The sequence below is a fragment of the Peromyscus californicus genome, unplaced genomic scaffold, assembly GCF_007827085.1.
Source record: "Peromyscus californicus insignis strain IS unplaced genomic scaffold, ASM782708v3 Scaffold_12__1_contigs__length_115047231, whole genome shotgun sequence".
Classification (NCBI taxonomy): Eukaryota; Metazoa; Chordata; class Mammalia; order Rodentia; family Cricetidae; genus Peromyscus; species Peromyscus californicus.
The window spans coordinates 2,134,916-2,154,239 of NW_026294413.1; the positions used below are offsets into that span (position 1 = coordinate 2,134,916).

At 39.9% G+C, this 19,324-nt stretch overlaps 1 protein-coding gene and 1 non-coding gene across 3 annotated transcripts in view; both read right to left on the reverse strand.

The window, feature by feature from the left end:
• Pcca (propionyl-CoA carboxylase subunit alpha) overlaps nucleotides 1-19,324 on the reverse strand; it is a 359,494-nt gene that overhangs the window by 272,729 nt on the left and 67,441 nt on the right. The gene's annotated exons all lie outside the window — the stretch shown is intronic.
• On the reverse strand, nucleotides 8,758-8,864 carry LOC128108127 (U6 spliceosomal RNA). Its single transcript, XR_008217335.1, has one exon. It is a non-coding gene; the product is annotated as a U6 spliceosomal RNA (small nuclear RNA).

Consider the following 19,324-nt stretch of genomic DNA (forward strand, 5'->3'; position numbering starts at 1 on the left):
TTAATTAAGTCAGAAAATGGTTACATTTCCTTTATTAATTTTTTTGAATTTCTAAGAAAGATGCTTCGAGAAAACAAGAGGCTTTTGGTATTTTTTATTTTAATAAAAAAAAAGCATTTAAACAAACTAAATTTCTGGATATTTTTACTTTTGGGTTTAAATTTATGGAGAAATCAATTTTTAAATTCAAATTACCATGTTCACAGTTAAATTTGGAATTATTCTACCATTTGTCAAAGATTTTTGATATCTCTTTTGTACCTATCTGCTTCCTTATCTTCATTTCCCTGTAATCAGAACTTTCTTCAAGTGTAGAAGAAAGAGACTCTATGGTTAAACTTTACCAGCTTACACTTGGCACATCAGGATACTGAAATGCAATGACTTAGCATAAACCTGAATGGGCTGTGCTAGAAAAAAAAAAAAAGACAGAGAGAACCCTTTTGCTCTATGGAAAACATTTCCAGCTGAAAGATTCACTGGTGTTCCTAATGCTTAAGGATGTGAATGAAGTGTTTCATCCTCCCTAGAATGGAGGTGTCATGTGAGAAAACAATAAGGTCTCTAAGACTACTTCCATAGACCCTCTCTATCATGGGAAACTGCTTGTACTAGCAAGAATCTAAGAGAAACAACAGAGACAATACCCAGGGTAGCGCCAGGGGTTGGTTCACCAAAGATATAAAGAAAGTTGGAATTAACAAAACATCAGGCTGTGGGGTGAATTTTAGCCTCCCTCTTTGAAAAGGATTCTGGTTTAATATTTGAGCATTACAGACAATATATCCATAAATATTGATGTCTTAGTTAGGGTTTCTATTGATATGAAGAGACACCATAACCACAACAACTCTTATAAAGGAAAATATTTTGGGGGCTGGCTTACAGTTTCAGAGGTTTAGTCCATTATCATCATGACAGGACATGGCAGCGTACAGGCAGACATGGTGCTAGAGAAGGAGCTGAGAGTTCTACATCTTGGTCCACAGGCAGCAGAAGGAGGCTGTGTGTCACACTGGGAGTAGCTTGAGCATAAGAGACCTCAAAGTCCACCTCCACAGTGACACACTTCCTCCAACAAGGCCACACCTTCTCCAACAAGGCCACACCTCCTAATAGTGCCACTTCCTATGGGTCAAGCATTCAAACACATGATTCTCTAGGGGCCACACCTATTCAAACCACCACCACTAGCAATCACACTACATCATCTTAGATGGAATTGTTTTTTGTATCATCTATCTACCTGGCATTTTTAAGAAATTATATTTACTTTCATTCTATATAGTGATAAAGCCTGAATTTAATATATAATTAGAAATGTTAACAGTTTTCTTTTAAGATGATAAAATAGAAGTAAAAGGCTTCACACTTAACATCCATATGAGATGCTAAGGTCCTTTTCATGCAGACTGGTTCTAGGAATTACTGAGTATGAAGCTGTCATTTCTTCCTTTCAGACCTCTTAGAAAACAATTGTTCTAAAGTTTTGATATTTAAGATGAGCTTTTTTCATATCTCCTTGTTTCAATTATTTTTATTGCCTCAGGAATACAGAAATTATTGTTGCTATTTGTAATGAAATTATTTTTCTAGTTTAATTTCAGAATATAACTTAAAGTATGAATTTGGGTGAACAATTTTACAAACACTGATCTGACAGCACTTTGATTAGCATAAGAGGATGTGAACACGGGTGTTCCTCACATTAATACAAGGAGCTGATGGCAGAGAGGCCAGGACACAGGGGAGAAGTGAGAGACCTTTTGGTCATCAGTCCAGACTTTAGATATCAAATTTCATTTTATAGCTTTCAAAGTAGTCTATGCTAGTCTCTGAGTTGTTTGTTTTCTGTTTCCTTTGAAAACATTTCTAAATTTCTTTTAATATTTGCTCCACATCACTTTTCCTCCATACACCTTGCTTAACTTACTGCTTTCTAGAACACTTCAAGTTTTCAATGCCACTGCTGGACAGGAAAAGAAGTCATGTACTATGAAAGTGCTTTCACTTTCTAGCTATAGTTGGGATGTTCTGCTTGCTGCACATTGCTGAGCTGTAGTACAGCCTAGTGACAAGGCTTGTTTTCGATGTTGAGTGGAATGCTAAAATAGCAGAGATCCTGGTTTGTAATTAACTGCCCTGAGCAACAGCATGGTAATTTCTCACACTGCTAGAATCCACTATCTGCTACTTTCATTCTTTATTCTGTTCAGTAACAAAGATGCAGTGAAGCCAAAATAATACAAAGACATAGAAGAATGATTCGGTCTGAGATTATCTGTTAGATGGGTAACTTATTTTAAGTTTAGGGGGGCTATAATGCTACTAACAAGAACTATAATATTTATTTAATAACTGTTGTTGAGGCGGGTTCTCTTTGGCCTCAAATTTGCCATGTAGCTAAGGATGGCCTTGAACTCCTGATCCTCCTGAATTCTCCCCCACAAGTGCTGGGGGGAGAAGGAGAATAGGAGGATGTGCCATCACAGCCAGATCCGTATTTAGCACTATTTACATGGGACTGTTCTGAGGCTGGTTTTGTCCTAAACACCATTTTACACAGGTAATATTTCATTCATCAGATTCTACTTTGTATGAAAAGTTTACTCTACAATCACAGTGATGACTCATTTAAAGGAAACCTTTGACATTCATTGCATCTTTAGATAAAATGAAGGGGGCTAAAACAGCAGCACCAGGGAAAAAAAGACACTCTGGGATGAAATAGCAGCCATGATCCACTAGCCTGACAAAATGACCGAGACCAGAGACCAGAACACAGCCACAAATCAGTGTTTTTATCTCTGACTTTGCTACCTTGTCACACCATCTAACCTGTTTGGCAACTGATAGAGTGGCAAGCAATTATGCAAGAAGTTAAAGACCACAGGCAGATCACAGGGAAACAAGCACACATCAGGTGTCCCTATGTGTCTTGCCCAGCTTTGGACACACCTGTTATTCCACCATCCCACCAGGTTAGTGTTCTTTTGCACTATGAACATTCTGTGGTTTAGACAGAAACGGCTTTTGCACAAAGAGTTTATAACCTAATCAAACAATGTTTGTAACAGCCAATAAAAACTCAGGGTAAAGGGTAGTCCGAACACTAGAAGTTAAACACCAGACATGGCCAACAGACAATCAAGGAACACTTGACAAAAGAGACAATATTTTAGGGAGAGAGGCATACAGGATTTGTAAAAGAAGCATGAGAACACAAACATACAAGTATATAAGCAAAGTGCATTCCTACAATATGAAAAGGTTCTCCAGGGGATGAGGAAGAGGCAACACATAACCAGTGCTCACTTGTAAGGACCTCCTCTCTCTTCATCAAGTGCCAAAACAACCAGATTTCAACTTTATACTTCTGCAATATCTACTTAACTAATGTCACCATTCACTCATCCATTCAACCAAGAGCAGCCAAGCTATTCATGCCAAGGCCATGCTAATCCTAATGATTCCATAACAGTGTGTGTGTGTGTGTGTGTGTGTGTGTGTGTGTGTGTGTGTGAGAGAGAGAGAGAGAGAGAGAGAGAGAGAGAGAGAGAGAGAGAGAGAGAGAGAGAGAGAGAGAGAAACAGATGCATTATGGTCCTCATTCAGTCCACAAACCTGCAAGAAGACAATGTACAAAAAATAAATGACCATGAAGCTTGAGTGTGCTGCTAGTTAGGAAGCCCTACATAGAATAAAGCAAAAGTGGGTGGAAATTTTGTTAGTTAACTCAAGTTGTCTGTGATAGTCTCTCTTCTGTGTGAACCCATCATCTTCCAATTCCAACTATCAACTGCACAGATACATGACAAAGATGATTCCCTCCCAGGCACAAATTTCCTCAACACCCACTTCTAAGAAGTTCTCCCTTCAGTTAATATTAAATATTGTCAGAATTTAGTATTTCAGATCACCTGGGATTTCTCTTTCTCAAAAAGTACAACCAGATAGAAGACTCAGCTCATAAAAGAACTTGCCACCTGAGCCCAATGACCTGACTCTGATCCCTGAATCCACTTAAAGGTGAAAGGAGAAAATAACTCCACAAAGTTGTCTTCTGATCTCCACATATACACTGTGGCATATTCTCTCTCTCTCTCTCTCTCTCTCTCTCTCTCTCTCTCTCTCTCTCTCTCTCTCTCTCTCCTCTCTCTCTCTCTCACACACACACACACACACACACACACACACACACACACACACATTCACACACACTCACACACATACCTCTGCTATGCTAACCTGCTTAAACAAGATTTTAGAAAGTAATCTTCTCCCTTCATTAAAATTGAGTCTTGTGAATAATGAAGAAACAAGTAGGTTTCATATCTACTCAAGTGAGCTTCTTATTCTATCAACTACTTTTAAAAGTAAATATTAATCTCAGCAAAGTACTTTTCAACTGTTTTGCCACCATTTAGACTTCGCCCTGACCTAGCCTTCCAAAATCATGACTGATAGCACCCATTCCTCTCACTGCCCAGGTCAAGAGACTCTCCATAGTAAACATCTTAACTTTATCCTTGCATAAAAGAAAGTGTCATGGTTAAGAGCAGCAATTGTGGCACCTGCCTGAATTCCAGCCCCATCAAATACAAAGCCAGCCTGGTCTACACAGTATGTTCCAGGCCAGCCAGGGCTACATAGTGAGCTCCTTTCTGAAAGAAAAGAAAAAAAGACAATAAACATGGACACCAACATGTACTAAGAGCTGACTGTTCTGTTTCCACAACTTTCCTCAAGCCAAGCTACCCTTGTCTTCTTAGTTTCCTCAAATCCCACGGACTAAATACCGAGAGCTGTGGTTGCTAGGCAGCAGCATCAAAGGTAGCTCACTGACCCAACATTGGTCCTGTAATAAGCACAGTTGCTGTACTTTAAGTCCTGGGTTTCTAAAAACTTCTAACTAAAGATTCGTGACTGAACGTTCTTTCTATCCCCAAAGTGTGTTATTACAGAAAGAATGAAATGTAAAACCACAAGTAAGTGCCCTTGAAGAAAAAATTTTGGTCTCTATTTTTAAAATGTATGGGTGCTTTTCCTGCACACCCATATCAACACTTACCACTACTGTTGCCTCATCTCCAACCTTCTCCACCACTGACCCATCTCCAACCTTCTCCACCACTGACCTATCTCCAGCCTCCTTCTCCACCACTGACCCATCTCCAGCCTCCTCCACCACTGACCCATCTCCAGCCTCCTTCTCCACCACTGACCCATCTCCAGCCTCCTCCACCACTGACCCATCTCCAGCCTTCTCCACCACTGCTGCCCATCTCCAACCTTCTCCACCACTGCTGCCCACTCTAACTCTGCTCTATCCCAATCCTCACTAAAAGCGCGCACACGTACACACACACACACGCACACGCACACACAATTGGCAAGTCCCTTCTACAGATCACTGTCTGTCTTAGGGTTTCTATTGCTGTGAAGAGACACCATGACTACAATGACTCTTATAAAGGAAAAAATTAAATTGGGGCTTGCTTACAGGTTCAGAGGGTCAGTCCAGTATCACCATGGTGGGAAGCATAGTGGCACTCAGGCAGTCACGGTGCTAGAGAAGTAGCTGAGAGTTCCACATCTGGATCAGCAGGCAACAGGAAGAGAGAGTAACACTGGGCCTGGCTTTAGCTTCTGAAACCTCAAAGCCCACCCTCAGTGACACACTTCCTCCAACAAGGCCATACCTACTCCAACAAGGCCATACCTCCTAATAGTGCCACTCCTTATAGGCCTACGGGGGTCCATTTTCATTCAAACCACCACACTGTTTCAGGTCAGGCAGTAATCCCTGATCCAGTAGATCATTACAGTGTCAAGATCACACAATAAAGAAAGCATGGTAATTTAACAACAGAAATTAAATGCAAAAAAGACAAAGAAAGCACAAATGAAAGTAGAAAGTCAAGCATTCCTGACTAAACTGAATAGAAACCAGAAGAATGTTTAGCAACCCAGGACAGCAGGCCTTCACTGCCCTACATGACCACAATGCAGTCAGATGGCCACTTACACAGGTATTCAAATACTAACAGTCAGTTTCAATCTTCTTGCAGAGAAACACAGATGTTATCAGTTTCTCCAGTGAGAACACAGCACCACGGAAGGCAGGAATGAAAGTCACTGTGAGCACCTTGACTTCAGAGAACACATATTTCAGCTAATAGTATTCATAAGCATATAAATTGCATTACTTATAAGACCAAACCTATCAACAGTAGTAACTAATGTAATAGGGTTCTTAAGGTACAAATATTTAACTGTATTAATTTTATATAAAATTATAAAGATCACGTATATAAAAACAAGTTTAATTAAAAGAAATATGGCTGTCTTGTCTATAAATTATTTTTAATAAAGAGGCATTAAAGTATGGTTCAAAGAAAAAAAATGTCTTAGATAAAACAGTTACTCTAGATCCCAAACAAAACCACCCACCCCAGCACTGGCTATGAGAACTGCCATGAGAATCCACCTCCCTCCAACTTGGTGCTCACAGCATCAGCAGTAGCAGGCAGTACTGAGGCACAATTTCACAATTATTAAAAACCACCTTGGGGCTTGTTGACAGGGAGTAAATTAAGTCCTTATGTATTGAGAAGCACATCATTTGGAAAATGTACAAGGGCCATAAGCCTTGACGTTATCAAGTACTGAAATGACTAGGAAAAGTATTCTGTATAGTTTAACTAAAAGTTCTAAATTTATTGCATTTCATTTGTTTTCCTAACTGTGTAAAAACAACTCAACTTGGCCCTTACATTTAGTATGCCATTTATCAATCATGCATCCAACATTGGGCTTATTTTCCAAGCACCCACTTTTTTTATGCTTTATAAGCTGAAATAAAACCCATACAACCTACATGTAAACATACAGCACAGATTTTTTTTTTTTTTTTTTGAGACAGGGTAGCCTCAAACTCAGAGATCCACTTGCCTCTACCATCCAGCTGGCAGAGATTTCTTTAATCAAATTATATAACTCAATAATTTTCCTGGCGGCAAAATGTATTGATCGGGTATTCATACATAGACAGAAAGGAAAAAAAGAAACAAACAGGATGTAACTGAAATCCATTAATACTAAAAGACTAATCTCAAAAAACATTGATACAAGACTGAACTCCCTTTAAAACATGACTCTACCCCAAATATATAACACCATTCAACATGAAAAAGAGAAACTCCACTCTCATACAAACAGTTAGGAGAGTTATTATGTCTTTATTTTCAAAGACTTTCAAGAGTTTTTTTTTGTCATGTTCCAGTTTTGATAACTAGAAAACTAGAATGTAATCCATATAGCAGCAATATTTTCAGTCTTTCTTGGTTCTAAAAATGTCCGGAGTCTCAAGGGAACCGAGTCCTTTATCCTTACATTTGATGTGTGTAAATGGTAAAAACAGAAAGAACCATTTTCTTTTCCAGCGGGGGCCATGCAAACCTTCCCACTCCAGGAGTCAGACAGCCCTCCTCCACATAGGAAGACCATGTACATAAGACCAGAACGTGAAGCTCATTTCAAATGGCGCAAACTTTCACCACAAAGAATTTAACTAGTATATTTACTATAAAAGTAATCAACTGCAGAAGCAGAAGATGCCGCCATGCTGCCTCACATGACCTATTACCTACAGAGAAGGCTTCCCTAACCCTAGTCAAATGTTCATTCTGCAAGAGAAGCGCCAGGAATCACAATCTACAACTGATGACACTGCAGAGTGGCAAGGTCCTCCAAACCTGTGATCAGAACTCTGTTAGATGAGTCAGCCCCTCACCTCCCTCTGCACAGCGGCTGGAAGGAGCCTCACTGACAGCTGACAAGTTGCTTAGCACTGCAGAATTTGATAATTCATGTCTTACCAAATTTTTACTGACTGGGAAGAAAATAAAACACCAATTAAAAGCAGATGTCTCTTTCAGTTCTAACTGACTGAGAAACTTACCATTTTTTTTTTAACTCAATGTGGACACTGAACTTACATAGATGACAGTTTGGACAGTTAAATATTCAAAGTTTCTGAAATTCCACAACTTGGAAAGTGATTTTCCACAACTTAATTCATGTGGCTTTAATCTGGCAAGCATCCTAAATGAATAGTTTCAAGTGGTTATCTCAAAGTCTAATTTACTATCACATTTTTACAAAGGTTACATGATAAAAACGTTAATAAACTAATATTCTCAAGATCTGCATTTTTATCTTCTTACATAAGAAAGTTTGCAAAACACATTGTTCCACTATCAAAACTATACTCAACAAAAACTAACATAAGAACTAATGAGCTTGCTTAACATGCCTTCATAAAATGATCCGAGGGCCAAGTCACATATAACTTGTCATCAACAATCTGACTTGAATATAGACACTCTTCAATATTATGTGGTACAAATTCATTGACTTTAGATTATAACCATGAGTTCTGAACAATTTTTTAATATTTATTTTCATTCTATGTATATGTGTGTGTGCCTACTTACCTGTATGTACACCACATGCATACAGGCTCCTGTGGAAGCCAGAAGAGGATATCAGAACCCCTGGAACTAGAATTGAAGGCAGCAGTGAGCTGCCCAGTGTGGGTGCTGGGAACTGAACCCAGGTCCTCAGCCAGAGCAATAAGTGCTCTTAATTACTGAGCTGTCTATACAGTCCCTGAACAAACTTCTTTTTTTTTTATTTATTTTTATTTTGCAATACAATTCAGTTCTACATATCAGCCACAGATTCCCTTGTTCTAAAAATATGGAACGCTTCACGAATTTGCATGTCATCCTTGCGCAGGGGCCATGCTAATCTTCTCTGTATCGTTCCAATTTTAGTCTATGTGCTGCCGAAGCGAGCACCTGAACAAACTTCTTAAACAGGATGTTTGGGCTAGCACTATAAAAATAAGTACACAAATACATAGACAAAGTATGATGAATACACATATACATAACTGATAACATTAAAACTCACTTTCTTGTAATAAACCAAAGTTCTGATATTAAAATAATTTAAATATATAAAGAACCATAATATTCTCAAGACAGATGAGCTAGTGTATTTTCACAACACCATCTTGTCACAAAGTAACCTGCAATAAAAACCCATGTCTCAAAGACACTTCATTATAAAATATCAAGTTTTTAATGCACCATTGTAGTGACATCAGTAAGCAACCTATCCCTATGTCTGACAACACAGACCACAGCCTTGGAAGCCAGTTCTCCTTTACTGACCGATGCAAGCCTCCAACAGCCATCAGCAATCAAGGAATGAATCCCATGAATAATTCCCACAATGGTCCCAAGTAGTCATCCAAAACCTATGACATTCAAAGGCTAGCAAGCCCTTAACTTTGGAAACAGTCAACTGAGCTGAATAGCTTGGAAGCAGGAGGATCCTGGGCAGGTTCACGTCCCATGTATAGTCAACAGTATTCTCGCTTCCCAGAAAGCCTGGCACCAAAAAGCATTTGAGGAAGATGAAATGGAGAGGTAGCCACGGAAAGGAGCCTGAAGCAGGAGTCCAGCCTCAGCCACTTTCTTTTCACTTTCATCCTGCTTCCTGCAATGCTAATCAGAGATCCACGGCAAGCTTCAGCACACACTGCAAGGCCTGGCAGGGTACTTGGCTCTCAGCTCCTCTACTCTGTTTATTTCTAATATATATTCATCAGGTTTAGAAGCTATTGCAGAACAGAGCAGCCTCTGAGCAATGGAATGTAAATTACTGACATGTGCTGAAACCTGGGCTTGCCACCACTAATGAGCACATTAAAGGGAAAATGCTCACTCGATGCCTACAACCTTTTTACTTACCCTGTGTGCATGATTCAACATCAATTAAAAGTGGCTGCAAAACAGTAACACAACAACACTGCTGCCACTCTGAATAATCAGAGACAAGCATGAAATTTTCACATTGCAGTGGCTAAAAACACTGTACACAACACCACTGTACATGTGGTTGGCTTCAGTTAAGATCCATGAAACATGGAGTTGGAGAGATGGTTCAGCAGTTAAGAGCACTTCTTACTCTATCAGAGAACCAGGGTTCAGTTCCCAGAACCTACATCAAGAAGCTCACAAAGGTCCGAAACTACAGTTTCAGGGTATCCAACACCCTTATGGCTTCTGTGGGCACCTGAACATACATAGTGCACACACAGACAAGCAGGCACACACACAACACATCAATGTTTTTAAAAATAGGACAGTTTTACAAATTGTGAAACTTGTTGGAAAGTTAGCATTTTTCCCCTAACCAAAGTTGTTTCTTAAGCATGAAGATGGAGTGTCTGGTTATGTGGAGGAGGGGAGACCCAGAAGCAAAGTACCCACCTTTTGGTTTACTCAGTAACTCAGGCTATCAACTATGAACTTACTGATATAAACTCCTCAAGAACACAGCAAGATTCTGAGAGGTTTAAAAACACGTTCTTCAAAGAACTGTTAAGTATTAGACTTAACAGTTAGATTTAAGCATCAAAACAAATAAATATTTGACCTAATTGGGCAGGGACACATTTACTGGAACAAAGAATGTAAGATGACAACCTAATTACCATAATCAAATCTGCAATTTACATTGGAAAAAAATCAGAACTGAGATAAGCAGACAGCTGGTACAAACTTTCCTTTTTCAGTAGAGCTGTGGGTGGAGTCCAGGGCTGGGTACATGCTAAACAAATATCCTGCCACCCAGCTCCAATCACAACCCTAGGGTTGATTTTTTTGGGGTTTTTTGTTTGTTTGTTTTTCTGGTTTTTGTTTTGTTTTGTTTTTCAAGACAAGGTTTCTCTGTGCAGTCCTGCCTGGCTGTCCTGGAACTTGATCTGTAGAACAGGTTGGCTTTGAAATCACAGAAATCTGCCTGCCACGGCCTCCCAAGTGCTGGGATTAAAGGTGTGTGCCACCACCACCCAGCTAGTGTTGACATTTTTAATAAATGATTTTTATAATAAAGTTTTAATGAAAGGTGTCATTAGCATGTGTGATTTTTAAGAATACTATGGATAAAAGCAGATATTCATATTACTAGTGAATTTTTCTTTTTCTGATGACTTAAAAAGCACAAGACTCTTAAAGCTCCAAAAAATGTAATTATTACAAATATTGTACAAGAAAATACTAAAAACCTGGCTATTTCCTCTTGTTAGTATCAGGCTTTCCGATCTAGTAGTATATGACTAAGAAATTGTTTTATATGGCCAGCAAGATAGCTCATGAGGAAAGATGCTTGCTACCGAGGATGATAATCTCAGTTTGAACCCCAGAACCCATGTGGCAGGAGAACAGCAACTTCCACAAGTTGTCCTTCAACCTACACATGTGCCCATATACCTCCCCACATACACCGTAAAATAAACTCTAAAACCTGTTCTACCTCTATAAATATTTCATTATCTACAAAACAGAGATAATGATACTGTAGGGTACCTATATAGATTTTTAAAGCATATATGAAACCACTTTGTATATCCTGTTTAATAGTTCTCCAAAAAAGAGAATCATTAGTACACTGGAAGCCTTAACCCTTCTCCCATCAGAGACCATAACTATCACCTGCTCCTCTTACTCAGATGTGTAGCATGAATCTTAGAGAGTCTTATTAATAAGATCAAACCCAAGGCCAGTTATTGGGGTGAACACTGGAAGGTCAGAGAGACAGAACAAGCCACAGCCATCTCACCTTGCCAATTCCTCAGCTGGTCCTGTTTCCTCAGACTGGAAGCCTCTGAGTCCTCATCCAGAATGAATCTCAGCTGAACTGTGTTCCCCCAAAGCCTGAAAGCTTAACCAGCCAAATGCTGCTAGTTTCTGGTCCTCACGCCTTATATATCTTTCTGCTTTCTACCATCACTCCCTGGGATTAAAGGCGTGTGTCACCATGCCTGGCTGTATCCTTGAACACATGTATTTCTGCCTCTGGAATGCTAGGATTAAAGGCGTGTGCTACCACTGCCTATCCTCATGTTTAATATTGTGGCTGCTCTGTCTCTGACCCCAGATAAGTTTATTAGCATGCACAATATTTGGGGGAATACAATACCACACAGATGCATGTGGGATTGGCAATTTAGGACAGTGGTCGAGACTTTGCTTAGCAACCCCAAGTCCCTAGGTTCCAGTCCCAGCACTGAAAAGACATAGAAGAGACCAAAAGCCAAGGGCACAGAAGCATACCCATGTGACACCAGGAGCTCAGGAACTGTGACTTCCCTTCACCATGAAGGAATTGTGCACCTTGTTTAGTCACTTCCTGAGGTGACAGAGACATCAGCTTCCTCTAGCCCACGGATTTCTGAGTCCCAGTTTGTTTTCAGCTACTCACAGACAGTCTTTCCACCATTTACTCCTTGTCTGCTAACTTCCAGAATCTGCAGCTCTCCATCCCTTGTTGCTCTTTCTGACTTCCACTAGATGCTAGAACAGCCATCATGAAGCTGCTAACAATACTGGCTGAGACATGTAAGGAGCCAGTTTCTCCAACACGTGCTGTCTTGGTTACTGATACAGGTGCCACACAAACTGCAGGAGAACACCCCCAGGTCTTCTCACTGCTCTGTGTGCTTCTCATCCTCTCTTCTGCTCTGTCTCCCACTTCCAGCCTTCTAGAAGATGATGTAACTCTTACAGACAGGTCTGTAGAACGTGACTAGGGACATCATGAGGCTGAGCATAGTGTACAGAAGAAGGGCGATGAGGTGAGAACAAGCGAGAGCTGGAGGCACTTGGCTTTGTTCTGGGCTACACATTACACACTTCTTTGGAGGTCTCAGTCTGGTAACTACATATAAGAGAATGATTGTGTGACCTTGAGCAACTTCTGCTTCTTCACCTATAAAGAAAAAATATCATACCCACCCACTGCGCTGTTATGGAAAGCAAACTAGTTTGTGCATGCTGGGTGCTTGAACCGGTGCCTGGCACAAAACACTCAAAGAAGTTACAGATCTGAAGGGAAAAAGACTTATCAGTTGTACCATGAGTACAATCAACCTTGTTGTTTTATATGACCTCATTATTGCCTGTTTGTCTTTCTCTACAATTCACTTTTTAATTTACTATTGCCTTTAAATGTTATGATACAGTGAGGGCAGCAAGAATGATAATTTCTTTATGAAATAAAGAGTATTTATACACTAACAAATATGGGTTCCTTATGACCTATGAGATGGCTCAGTAGGTTAAGACATTAGCCAGCAAGCATGACAATCTGAGTTCAATCCTTGAGACTCACACAGCGGTAGGAAAGAACCCTTGTTCTCCCACAAGCTGTCCTATGACAACAAGCGTAAAGCACGACGCTGAGGTATGGGACCAGGTAAGATTTGTTAAGGAATAAAATCTATAAGGTACTCCCACGACACAGAACAGAGCTGAGATGCCGCCGCTGATTCAGCTGTTTCCATCCTACCATTGAGCCCACCGGTGATGGAAGGAACTGCAAGCCAGCTTCTCCACTTGCTCCCACCACCCAAGAGAGCGAGCGCGACCTGGCTCCACAGTTTTAAGGGCGTCCAAGAAGACCACGCCCATAAGGCAAAACACAAACAAACAAAAAACCCTCTCCATCCAATTGGTTATTGGCCGAATGGCGGAATTCCCACAACACGTGCACACTTCGGCACACACAGTAAATAAATGTAATAAGAAATATGGGTCAAATTAAAACTCAAAGGTACAAAGCCTCATAAGGCAAATTTAACAATTAACAAATAGGAATGGCAGGCAACACTCTCATATTGAAAGTCATATGTAAAAAAAAATGTTATTGTTTTTCAGGCAAAAATGATTTAATAGGAAATATAGATCACATGCATTATTAAACTCTTTCAAATAAGTTGTTAATTAGTTTGATGTGAGTAGCAGAGAGATTAACTCTCCAAAAGTCTATCATTTTGAGGGACACGTATAAGCAATTTTATTACAAGGTAAAGAGTTACTAATGACCAGTGAGTACAATAGTCAACAACAGGAACTGTTAGATGAGTAATGATAATGAGGCCCCAAAATAAAGTGGGTGCAGGCTGAGGAAGAGCAGTGAGAGATGGTTGCTCCCTCTGCCGATGCCTCCCTCACACCTCAGCTCAGTGGCTGCCCTCTCTGGGAAGAATCTCCTCAGCATCGGGCCTACAGGGCCACTCAGGAATTTGGCACAGCACCTATCAGACTATGGGAGCTCAGAATCACTTTTTGATTTTAAAACCTGACAATGTCAGCATGCTCTGGTTCCTGCAAGTGGCATCAATATTTACCTAATTGAAATTTTTTAAATATTAAAATTGTATTTATTTAAAAAGAATAATAGCACAGCTGAGTGATGGTGGTGCATTCCTTTAATCCCAGCACTTAGGAGGCAGAGGCAGGTGGATCTCTGAGTTAAACACTAGTCTGGTCTACAGATCAAGTTCCAGGACAGCTAAGGCTACAAAGAGAAACCAGATAAATAAATAAATAGAATAAAAAGAATAGCCGACTGAGAGGTGGTAGCGTACCCAGCACTCGGGAGGCAGAGGCAGGAGGATCTCTGTGAGTTTGAGGCCAGTCTGGGCTGCAGAGTGAGTTCCTGGAAAGGCGCCAAAGCTACACAGAGAAGCCCTGTCACAAAAAACTGGGGGGAAAAAAGCCATCTTAATGCTAACAGTTAAAAATAACATTTTAAGACAAACTCATTAGTAAAAGTGGAAATGTTTTGCATTTTTGCAAATCTTTTTAACATCTGGCTTAACAGAAGACACCTGGATTCTTATTTGGCTTCTGCATTAGATCTGTTGTGATCGAGGTCATGTAGACACTAGAAAAGCCTGCTGCCCAATCCTGAAGAGGATGAGGGGGAAACTTCTACCACAAAGTTTTCACTGCAGGATCCAGCAGGACCACAAAGGCCCCCAAGGGACCTAGGACACACTGAGGCCAACATAACCCACTTCAATTTTCTTCACAGCACTCATAGTGTCTAGTTCTAATGCATTATTAACCCTCCATACTGCAGAAGAACTCCACAAGAGCGCAGGTCCTGCCTGTCATCACTGCTATGGATAGTGTCAGCACTCTAACCAGTGCCACCCTCCTAGGTCAGGGCAGGTCCCTGAATCTTTGTGGCTGACCCAGTTCTCCCCTGTCTTGTCTAAAAATTTCCAACAGCATGTACCAAGAATGAAGCATTCCATAGAGAAGGAATTGTCCAGAACAGCACAGGCTTTGTCCATGCCTCTCCTGATACAGAATGACCTGTAACACTGTAGCCCAGGAAAGCAAGTGGAACCCTGGAAATACAACCCGAAGAGAAAGTTTGGGGGTCCCATAGCTGCACTGGGAAGTGAGGTAAGTGCCAGCAAAACTCAACTGGGACCTCTTTCTAAGCCTTGGGGACCAGGCCTACACTTGTTTATCCTGCCTCCCTGTGAACACTAAATGTGCATTTCCTGATGTGTTCTACAAGTGTCCTCTCACTGGACTCAATCTCACTGGTTGGGTTCAACCAAGAGCACCTGGCCAACCTGGGAAGGTGCACGGGTCTGCAGGCCTGAGACACAGCCCAGTAGGTCCCTCTCAGGGGCTAGCACCAATGCACACTGGTTTCCTGCTCTCTACCCAATTCCCCAGGATGGAGCTTAAGTAAATGAAATAATGGTCTCTTTACCATTTTGTTACCCACTGAAGCATTCCACAAACATTCTTAACCTTTGCTAGGGGAATTCAAGTCATCTTACCTGTTTGCTTCCTGGAAAATACATTCTCTCTCTCTCTCTCTCTCTCTCTCTCTGAATCTCTGATGTATCATTACTAGGAGGTACTGCTAATTCTATTACATCAGTTTTTCTCAAATGCTTCAAGAGTTAATAGCTATTCTGTGCGACCAAAGAATAAGAATAACGTAATATGAAAAAAAACATAAGGACTACATATCTCAAAATTTTATTCTATTATTATAAAACACAAATGAATCAAAATCCAATATTTTTGTATGTGGCAACTAACTGGCCCTGTAGATGATGATAATTTTCTTTGTTTTAATCCAAGCACACATTGTAGCAACATGGAGAAGACTCTCAGCAGAAGCATTTTACTGGCATGGGTGTGAAGCACACGTGTTTTCACGGGATACTGGGATTCAGTGCTTACTACTTTAAACTAAATTCTAGGATTGTGTCATTGCTGTGTGTTGTTTGTTGCTTGCTTGCTTAGACTTTTGAGACACTGTCTCACTATATATGTATGTAGCCCAGGCTAGCCTTGAACTCTCAGCAGTCTGCCTGCCTCAGCCTTCTGAGTGCTAGAATTCCAAGCATGCACCACTATGCCCAGCTGCATAAAGTTTTTTAACAACCGGGTATGGGGGAGGGGATGATTGTATGAGCTAACACCATACAGGACAATTTCCTTTTGTATCTCCTCCCACACTAATGGTAATAATGTTCAGTCAAAAATGACACACTGGAGCTGAAAAAGCTAAGGCTTTAGACAGCATATCCTGTTTGAGTTAATTTGGTTTCTGTTCACTAGCAATTTTAAAAAATGACAAAACACTGTATTCTTTCTCTGTTCCTGAACATATAAAGGATGAAGGTAAGTGAAACTTACATCTTTAACAACAGGAGAGCATAGCAAAGACAGTGATTAAAACGACCTGGTACTGGATATGGAAGAGAGTATTAACATCTCCAAGCTCAAAATGAGTTACTGCTGAATCTCATATCTCCTGTGCCAGTCTGGCAGCCCAGAACAGAAGACATGAAAACACACTGGTTCCTTTTATAAATTTTCTTAAATGAAAAACTTCAGACACAATCAAAACTAGACTTTACACTATAATGGATCCCTGGGTAGGTATCAACCACCCAGCTTCAGCAATTGTTTTAAACTAATTTTAAGTTTGTATTTCAGCAGTACTAAGACCAACTGAGCCTTCTAACATTATTTCACTGTAAGTTAATTCCAAACACTGAGACCATCTATGCTTCACTAATGCAATGTACTACCATTCACATAATGATTGCAGGAATATAATCAATTCTGTTTTCACACTCAACATATTTTCTCTAAACTATGGCATTCTTATCAGCAATGACATATGTAAAAGCTGTCATTAATTAGTCAAAACAATTCCTTATAAATAAAACATTGTGGTTAAGAAATGCAACACATTCTTTGTAGCCTATAATGTGTTCTTATTTCTCTTAACATCTACAAACAACCCACTACTGTGTGAAGAACTGAGAAGAGAAGCTAAGAACATGCAGACCGAACAGTTGCACCACAGGAATGCTGCGTAGACAAACGCACAGAAAATCACACCCTCTCCCTGACACACCAGTATGCCAAACACTGTCTACAACCAGTGCCTCTGGAACTAATAATATTCTTAGATAAAGTCCAGTCCAAAACAAAGGCCCAGTGTCATCTCATTATTTCTGCTTCTCTGCCGGTTTTAGACAGCATGCACTTAAAAGCTTAATTTTAGAATGAACGTGGGGCTGGCCAGGAAGAATCACCAGCCACATGGAAAAGTGATAATTAATGTTACTTCATTTAATCCAATGAAATCTTCAACTTACTACTTTCACTTGAAAATCTTTCTTACTGAATTCTAAGCTTAGGGATTAGATACAAATACATCAATTTAAAAAAATCAATTTTAACAGAAAAGAGAGTTACTATAAAATAGTATTAAAATTAACATAACAACATGAAAACAGGAGATAATTCTGAAAATGACCTTTCTACATTGACTTCCAGAATTTCAAATCTTAACTCAGCAACTTCTCTTGTCAAAGAGAGCACACCAAGAACAACTGAAAGCCCTGATGTGAAGGATTAAAAATATTTCTGCCTTTATTTATCGATAAGGAACAACCAGAATCTGCATATAATGTCTGAGGCAAATAAATCAGAAATGCCAATGAGAGAAAAAGGATGAAATGCATGTTCAAATGAGATGATTTTATTTGACTCTTCTAGCCAAAGACAAGAGTTTTAAACAAAGTAAGGAAAATTTAAATGAATTATATTTATAGTTGAAACATGCTCCATTTTCTATGTGGTCCACAGTGTTTGTTTCTAGATTATTTTATAAAGTTTAGGACAAGAATCAGAAACCATGTCATTATATTTCAAGATTTAATATAGATATCAACATACAGCCATCATCTCTTACGATCTCATTATGTGGCCCTGGGCTAGAACTCTCCATGTATACCAAGCTGGCCTCAAATTCACAGAGACACACTGGCCTCTGCCACCCAAGTGCTAGGATTCAAATCATATACCACTGTGCTCAGCAATCGCATAGTATCTAAAACAAATACATATCATGTATTCAGAAAATATTGAAGCAGTTCAGGTATAGACATTACATAAAACATATTGAATTAGAAAGCAAAAATGTTTATTCTATTAAAAAATTACATTGGACTTTGGCAATAAATAAAATCCAAAATCAATGAAAATCTCCATATTTGATTAAATTCCAAACACAAGGTATTTTACTCCAAAAAGAAGGTCAGAGTATCAAACTAAAAATACAGATATTAGACTCTGAGAGTACAGCTCATCCACAGAGTACATGCCTAGCATGCAAAAGGTCCTGGATTCTAACACACACACACACACACACACACACACACACACACACACGCACGCACGCACGCACGCACGCACGCACGCGCGCGCAAGCACACACACACACACACACAGATTTAAAATCTGCTAGTCTTTCTCACCAAAAATTGTCACCAATGTGGCAATCCACCACAATGGCACTGAAGTTAGTCAATTTCTAAGGATATTAAAAAAAAAAAAAATTGGGGCTGGAGAGATGGCTCATGGGGCTGGAGAGATGGCTCAGAGATTAAGAGCACTGACTGCTCTTCCAGAGGTCCTGAGTTCAATTCCCAGCAACCACGTGGTGGCTCACGACCATCTATCATGAGATCTGGTGCCTTCTTCTGGCCTGCAGTCATACACGCTGTATACATAAAAAATAAATTTTAAAAAAAATCATCACACAAGCAATGTTTCCACAATATACCATAACCTACAGTCAATTCCCTTTGTGCTGTATTCTATGGCACTCACCAACAGGACCAGATATTCTTAAAAAAGCATCTGTGTAGGCAGAGTCAGGAGTTGCCAGCAGACTCAGAGGGAGCAGGAGATAAATGTGCCATGCCAATAAATGTACTATCACATGGCAGAGTATAAATAAAGAATCCAGGTTAACTTAAAATGTAAGAGCTAGTTAATAATAAGCCTGAGCTATTGGCTGAACATTTATAATTAATATAAGCCTCAGAGTAGTTATTTGGTACTGG